This window comes from Mandrillus leucophaeus, unplaced genomic scaffold (assembly GCF_000951045.1).
Source record: "Mandrillus leucophaeus isolate KB7577 unplaced genomic scaffold, Mleu.le_1.0 Scaffold39, whole genome shotgun sequence".
In the NCBI taxonomy this organism is placed as follows: domain Eukaryota; kingdom Metazoa; phylum Chordata; class Mammalia; order Primates; family Cercopithecidae; genus Mandrillus; species Mandrillus leucophaeus.
The window spans coordinates 1,650,254-1,658,921 of NW_012104142.1; the positions used below are offsets into that span (position 1 = coordinate 1,650,254).

The 8,668-nt window shown below is 44.9% G+C and overlaps 1 protein-coding gene across 7 annotated transcripts in view; it reads right to left on the reverse strand.

Annotated features, from left to right (window-relative positions):
* The window catches only part of LRRC20 (leucine rich repeat containing 20), a 97,893-nt gene that overhangs the window by 48,492 nt on the left and 40,733 nt on the right, over positions 1–8,668 (reverse strand). The gene's annotated exons all lie outside the window — the stretch shown is intronic.

The window sequence follows — 8,668 nt, forward strand, 5'->3', positions numbered from 1 at the left end:
TCTTCCAGCAGCCTTCCTCACAGGCATTAGCTCACACCTATCCCTCCCTTGCACCCTGAACTTAAGGATTTGTACCAGCGCCGTCTCTGTTGCCACAGTCTGCTAGCCAGAATCATGTCTGCCAGCACAAAGATGACTGGCATTCATAGCAGTGCCCTCGAAACCCTGCAAAATCCACAAGTCCCTTTAGAATCAACAAAGACTCAACAGCACAGACACAGTCTAAAGAGTGCTTTACAATAGCCTATTTCTTTGAAAACAGGCAATTCACACAGACTTTATGGTTTGATCTTCTTCCTAGTCCTGTCATGCTAAAGGCAAGTCTCGTACAAGCAGCAGCTGGGAAGCCGCTGCACGGAACAGTCAGGCAGTTCCTCAAATGGTTAAACACAGAGCACAGAGTTACCATATGACCCAGTCACTCCACTCCTAGGTATATACCCAAGAGACAAAAACATACGTCCATAAAAAAACACATTACACATGGATGTTCTTGGCAGCATTATTCACAATCACCCAAAAGCCAGAAAGTGGAAAAACCCAAATGTCAACCAACTGGGGAATGGATCAGCAAAATGTGGTCTCTCCATGAAAGGCAATATCATCCAGCAATAAAAAGAAATGAAGTGGCCAGGCGTGGTGGCTCACACCTGTAATCCCAGCACTTTGGGAGGCCAAAGTGGGTGGGTAGCTTGAGGCCAGGAGTTCGAGACCAGCCTGGCCAACATGGTGAAATCCTATCTCCACTAAAAATAAAAAAATTAGCCAGGCATGGTGGTACACACCTGTAATCCCAGCTACTCACGAGGCTGAGACATGAGAATCACTTGAGCCTGGGAGGTGGAAGTTGCGGTGAGCCCAGATCACACCACTACACTCCAGCCTGGGCAACAGAGCAAGACTCTGTCTTCCCCACAAAAAACATTTTAAAAACAGAAATGAAGTACAAATGTATGTTATAGCAGCTATAGCATGGCTGAACCCTGAAAACATGACATCAGGCAAAAGAAGCCAGTTACAAAGGCCGGAATATTGTACAGTTTCATTTATATGAAATGTCAAGAACAGGCAAATGCATACAGACGGAAAGGAGATTAGTGAATGCCAGCGCTGCAAGGGATGGGGGCCGGGGGAGTTCTTTGTAGGGGAATAAAAATGTTCTACGATTGGGCTGGGCGCAGTGGCTCATGCCTGTAATCCCAGCACTTTGGGAGGCTGAGGTGGCCAGATCACTTGAGGCCAGGAGTTCAAGACTAGCCTGGCCAATATAGAGAAACCCCATCTCTACTAAAAATACAAAAAAAAAAAAAAAAAGTTAGCCAGGCATGGTGGCACATGCCTGCAATCCCAACTACTTGGGAGGCTGAGTCATGAGAATCCCTTGAACCTGGAAGGCGGAGGTTGCAGTGAGCCGAAATCACACCACTGCACTTCAACCTGGGCAACAGAGTAAGACTATCACATACACACACAAAAAGTTCTAAGATTGGATTGTGGTGACAACTGCTCAACTCTGAACATAGTAAAACCACTGAATTGTACACTTTAAGTGGATGAATTGTATGGCATGTGAATTATATCTCAATAAAGCTGATATATATACATATACAATTATATATATTATTATATCGATGACAGATATATATACAGCAGCAGACAGACACTAAAAGTATAGGGGTTCAGAAATTAGTCTGTCCAGCTCATCAACGTGTCACTCAAGTTCCCTGAGCCTCAGTTTCCTTAACTGTAGAAAGAAGGTACCATCATCTGCCTAGGAGATCTGTTGGGAAAAATTAAATGTAGTAAAATAATGACTAACAAAGCGCCTAGAAGATATTTAGCAGGAATGCTACCAATATTGTAGCAGCCCTCCGCTTCCACTTTACCTCCTCTTCCCACTCGATCTAAAGCCTCTCTAGGCTTCCAGGCCAGCTTCCATCCCATCTCTCCCAGAAGTCTTCTGGGTCACTCCTGTTGCTAGTGTCCAGTCAGCCCTCAACCTCCCACCCAGCAGCACTCATCGACCCTGAGAGCACCACCCTAGTTATCTCTCAGAAAACTCTCATCTTTTCCCCAAAGAGGCCAGGCTCTCCCAGGCTACTAAGCCTTTGAAAATTGCTCCAAAATAAACATGTGAAACTCAATAATATTTCTATATGCCAGCAGTAAAATACGGTTTTAAAAGATTCTATTCCTAACCAGTAAAATACGGTTTTAAAAGATTCTATTCCTAACAGCAACAATAATACAAAATACATGGAAATAATCACAGTTGAAGGCTTTCTCCCTCATCTGCCTCACAGATTTATTCTCTTGCTCCAAGACCCAGCTCAAATGTCACCTCCTCCATGAAGCCTTCTCTGACTGTCCTAAGCAGTCAGTTGCTCCAGGAGCTGAGCCTCATATAATGCAAACAAGACTTCCTCATCCTGTGTTGTATTAACCCCTTTTTGTGCCGTTTTCCCAGTGGACTGAGAAGACCCCGAGAGCATAGTACCAGAAGTCCAGCAGACTCATGGGAAAAAAGGGACAGGTGGGAAAAGGGCAAAATTACAGATGACTGAGGGTCCACAGGGCTCCTCTGCCAGGCAGCCTATAAGGGGTGTTGTTAATGCCTCCTCTGGTCCAGGGCTGCACTTGGTAACCCAGCCCTGCAGTTGTCCGATGTCAATCCCCAGCTCTTCTATCAGCAGGTGGGGCTGGCAGGAGAGACTGCTAAATCCTGCCAGCGAGGAACAAGGTCCCAAAAGTCAGGCTTTCAGAAGAGCGAGAGCAAGGCCTGAGCTGGAAGCAAACAGGCACTGTGGGCTCAGAGTTTGGGGCAAGCTGGGGATTCTAAAAAGAGTAATACTTCCAAACAATAAGCCCTCCAGCGCTTTGTGACAGATATATTAAGGGCTGGAAAGAAGTTTTGTTGGAGTTGTTGTGAATTACACCAGTCCCTTTGGGTAGGAGTAGACAGATCTCATCATACATCCCAGGAGCAACATCAAAGTAATGGAAGAAGCTTTCCCTTTAAAACAAAGAGCAAAACAAGGATGCCTTTCATCACCAGTATCCCTGAATAGCATCATGAAAGTTCTTGCCAGGCCGGGCGTGGTGGCTCATATCTGCAAGCCCAGTACTTTGGGAGACCAAGGTGGAAGGATTGCCTGAGCCCAGGAGTTTGAGACCAGTCTGGGCAACATAGTGAGACCCTGTCTCTACAAAAAAATTTAAAAACTAGCTGGGCATGGTGGTGTGTGCCTGGAGTCGCAGATACTTGGGGGGTTGAGGTGGGAAGAAGATCGCTTGAACCCAGGAGGTCAGGGCTGTAGTGAGCCTCTGCACTCCACTGCACTCCAGCCTGAGTGACAGTGAGACTTTGTCTGAAAAAAGAAAAGAAAAGAAAAGAAAAGAAAAGTCAAGTTAGGTCTGGCCAATTAAATAGAAAGCACAGACATTGAAAACAGACAAAGTGATTCTTAGGTGCATATGAAATGACTGTATAACCTCAGAAACTCAAGGCAGTCATCTGACAAACAACATAAATTAAAATGGTCTCAGCAAAGCAGCTAATCAAATAAGCATGTGAAAGGCAATGATATTCCTATGCGCCGGCAAGAAAATAGAGTTTTTAAAGATACTATTCCTAACAACAATATAAAATATAGAGAAATGAGCATAATGAGAAATGTATCTGACCAATATAAAAGAAAAAGTAGAAAAGTTCACAAAAATATTTTGTTTTGTTTTGTTTTGTTTGTTTTGCTTATTGAGACAGGGTCTTGCTCTGTCACCCGGGCTGGAGCGCAGTGGCGCGATCTCAGCTCACTGCAGTCTCGAACTCCTGGGCTTAAGCGATCCTCCCACCTCAGCTTCCTGGGTAGACGGGACTACAGGCACACACCACCAAACCCGGCTAATTTTTGTATTTTTTGTAGTTGGGGTTTTGCCATGTTACTCAGGCTAGTCTTGAATTCCTGAGCTCAAGTGATCCGCCCACCTACGCCTCCCGAAGTGCTAGGATTACAGTCGCGAGCCACGGCAACCGGCCCACAAAGACATTTTTAAGAATGGTTTTGTATGTGAAGATATAACGTGTCCACTGATGACAAGTCAAAATATGGAAACACTGGTTTTTTAAAGAAATTAATTTATATATTGTTGAATGTAACTACTACCCAAATCCTCACGAGGTTTTTTTTTTTTTTAACCTTAACTAAATGGTTTTAAAGTTCAGCTAGGGAAATATATAAGCAAGACCTTCTAAAAAAGGTGAGGTTATAACCAATATTATAAACCTAAAATACTTATAACAGAGGGCAAAAGGGAAAATAGATCATAGAAAGAAATTATATAGTTCCGAAAATATAGTCCAGAAATAATGTCATAATAAATGCTAAAGGAGGCTTCACAAATAAACTGGAGAGGGAAGGATTAATCAACTGATGTCAGAATAACCCCTTAACAATTTTGAGAAAGACTCAATCTAAGAATCAAAATACATCCTAGATAGAATTACACTTTAAATCTTTTTTAAACCAAATTTTAAAAAGTAAACAGAATTGAACATTTATACAACCTTTTAAGTGAGGATGACTTCCCAAATCTAGGAGTATAACAGAATCACAAAGGAACAGATAAAAAACTAACTACATTAAAAACATAGAAAACACTTTGAAGCTTAAAAAGAATAAAGCCAGCAACACGGATCTGTAAATAGGACGTGTACAGAGTCATCTTTATTACTGAAACTACTCAATATAATTGAATAAAGAAAAAATTGAGACCACCTGAGAAGACAAGGACGTAAGATATTTACAAAGGAAAAGACATAATTAGTAAACAAATATATAGCTCCTGATGTGTTTCCAAATTGCTTTCCAGAATATTTATGCCAATTTACATGTTACCTATCCAACAAACAATAGGATCATTAAAAAGAAAAGAAAGCCTTGCTAAGTTGATCAAGGGAAATAGTATCCCTGCTTTAATTTGCAATATTTTCAATAATGAGACTGATTATCGTTCATGGTTAATTAACTGTTTTTCAGCTAGGCATGGTGGCTCACACCTGTAATCCCCAAGCTTTGGAAGGCCTAGGTTGGAGGATCACTCGAGGCCAGTTCACAACCAACCTGGGCAACACAGCAAGACCCATCTCTACACAAAATAAAATACAGCCGGGCGCGGTGGCTCACATCACTTTGAAAGGCTGAGGCAGGGAGATCACTTGAGTTTGAGACCAGCCTGGCCAACATGATGAAACCCCATCTCTACTAAAAATACAAAATCTAGCCAGGTATGGTGACGGGCGCCTGTAATCCCAGCTACTCAGGAGGCTGAGGCAGGAGAACTGCCTGAACCCAGGAGATTGTATCACTGCACTCCAGCCTGGGTGACAGAATGACAGAGAGACTGTGTCTCAAAAAGCTAAATAAAATAAATTTGTTTGACATGGTGGTGCCTGTATGTAGTCCCAGGTACTCGGGAGGATAAGGCGGGAGGATCACTTGAGCCCAGTTCAAGGCTGCGGTAAGCTGTGATTCCATCACTGCACTCAGGCTGGGCAACAGAGCAAGACCCTATCTCTAATAAAATAAAATAAGTATTAACCATTTGTTTCCCCTGTGGAAAATTCTACTCATGTCTCACTATTTTTCTACTTGGAGCTGTGGCATTTTTTTCTCCCAAATGTTGGTAGAGCTCCTTAAATAGCATTATCAACCCAGGTGTGTTGATTGTTTCTCTTGTTGAATCATTCATGTTACAGAGCGTAGGGTTTTTTCTGAAGCAGGACATAAAAAGCATGTGTACACTGTAATTCCAACTAGGTATAAAAGGATACACGCCTGGGAAAGACAATAGAAGGAAAAATAACCAGAATGCTAACCATGGTTATTTCAAAGGATTTGAGCAATTTGTTACTAAATTATAGTCTTCATGGTTGTTTACTTTATACAAAGTAAAATACCATTCTATATTTATATAAAACCATTTGCCAAGTATCTGTATACAGTGATACTATACTTTTTAAATAAAAAATTAATGTATCATAAAATTAGCTATTTTTCTGAGACAGGATCTCGCTCTGTCACCCAGGCTGGAGGGCAGTGGCATGATCTCGGCTCACTGCAACCTTCACCTCCCGAGCTCAAGTGATTCTCCCACCTCAGCCTCCCAAGTAGCTGGGACTACAGGTGCATGCCACCATGCCCTGCTAATTTTTGTATTTTTAGTAGAGACAGTGTTTCACCATGCTGCCCAGGCTGGTCTCCAACTCCTGGCCTCAAGTGATCCACCTGCCTCATGCTCCCTAACTGCTAAAATGAACTTTTATTGGAAAAAATAACTTGGCAAATTCACAGATAAATTGAGGGCAGCCAGCTCTTCGTCAGTGAGGGAAATAGGTAAAAGCAGACCCAAGAAACACAGGAACTCTGCATTGGGCTGGGGCAGAGCTGTGAATAGAAGCTTTCAGGCACCACCACTCCCCACAGTGGGAAGAGAAAGTGCCTACAAAGGAGGAAGAAGCCATAAAACCATGCAAGTTATTTCCAAGGGTACTCAAAGCAGCCTGTCTTCCTGGAGTAGATCAGCCCAGAAATGTCCAGCCCACAGTCTCATTCCAGCCACCTGGGCCATCCACACACTATCCCAGCCTCACACCACCCACCCTTCCAGTCTTTGGTTTAGGCAACATACAAGTGCCAGGCATGGCAGCTCACGCATGTAATCCCAGCACTTTGGGAGGCCAAGGCGGGCAAATCACTTGAGGTCATGAGTTCAAGACCAGCCTGGCCAACATGGTGAAACCCAATCTCTACTAAAAATACAAAAATTCGCTGGGTATGGGGGCGTGTCCTGTAATCTCAGATACTTGGGGGGCTAAGATGGGAGAATTGCTTGAGCCTGGGAGGCAGAGGTTACAGTGAGCCGAGATCATACCACTGTACTCCAGCCTGGGTGACAGAACGAGACTCGGTCTCAGAAAAAAAAAAAACAAAAAACCCAAAAAACAAACACACACACACAAAAAAAACAAGCAACATACAAGCCCTCTGCGGCTTCATCTGGCCAACTGACAAGTCGCAAGACCACACTTCCCTAATACTAGAGGATGCTGAGGGTCTGGAATGTCGCCGCCGACACCTGCTTCTTCCTTTCACTCTCCACAAATAGCTATTGAGGCCCTCCTGTGTGCCAGGCACTGATCTGCACTGTATCCTGTGACTTTTTTGTGTCCCCAGGGATTCCATCTGTTTCCTCCATTATGTGACTCCTACGCCACCCACCAGAGGCTGGGATGCATGTGACAGGGGTGCACCACCAAGCTCCTACCCAGAACAGCCTGGCTGCCACCAACAGCCAAGGCCATCCAGGAGTTCCACAGAAGGGCCCTGCTGGGATGTAATGCAAACACCCCTCATCCCAGCCCCATCGCCAGCCACTAACACAGCACGTGGACTCTCACCCCTGCTGGGAGGAGAGTGGTCCATGATCTCCAGAACAGTTCTCCATGGTCCCGGGACAAGAAAATGGAGATCCAGGAGCAAATCTCATCCTTACCCAGTCATGTTCCCATCTGTACACAAGGGGCAATATACTGCATGCCACGCATGGGGGATGGGAATGATAACCATAAACAACACCATTTACTATTTCACATGTGCTATATAAGTACGAACTATCCCCTCTGCACACGGGAAACTGTAATAAAGTGACTTGCCCAAGGTCATACAGCCAGAAGTGAGGACGGGGAGATTTGGATCCAGGTTAGGTGGATCAGGAAGCCAGGGGTCCCAACCACTCCACTCTACTGCCCCCTTGAGCCAAAAACACGCCTAAACCAGGCCAGAGAAAGGGAGTCTATGCTGAGCTCCCACACGAGAAACTGAGGTCTTGACTACAAACTCCTGTAGGCCCTTCCAGTTCAGAGCCCTCAATGCCTCCGGGGAAGGGGCCAACAGCCTTCTGCACGAGCCAGTCACCTTCTGTCCTCTGGAAATTCCTCTGCAGGTCTCATTTGGAGGTTGGGCACCATCTATACCCATTCTACCTATTTGCAGAAGGAAAAAGCCCCAGAAGCCCCAAGTTCAATGTTGGGCCCTGAGTTTATAGGAACAGACAGCATTGCTGCCAGAGAACACAGCCAAGATGTGGCTGGGGGCCAGGTCCCACTAGGGAAGGGGGGCCCCACCCAGAGAAGAGAAGATCCAGGCTGTAGACAGGAGAGAGTTGTCCTCAAGGAGCTGTGGGATGTCATTGAGAAGGTCTCATTCTCCATGGGTCCTCAGCACAGACAGTATATAGTTCATCAAGGCATAAAGAAAAGGCTCCTGGGTGAGGATGTGAGGACTGCATCAAGGAGCATGGTCAGGCAGGGTCCCCACAGAGAGAATTCCTAAACCAGACAGAGGCTGAGCTGGTGATCTCAAAGGTCCCATTCAAGTTAATAAACACAGGGCTGGGCGCGGTGGCTCATGCCTGTAATCCCAGCACTTTGGGAGGCTGAGGCAGGTGGATCACTTGAGGTCAGGAGTTCGAGACCATCCTGGTCAACATGGTAAAACCCTGTCTCTACCAAAAATACAAAAAGTAGCTGGTCATAGTGGTGCATGCCTGTAATCCCAGTTACTCAGGAGGCTGAGGCAGGAGAATTGCTTGAACCCAGGAGGCAGAGGTT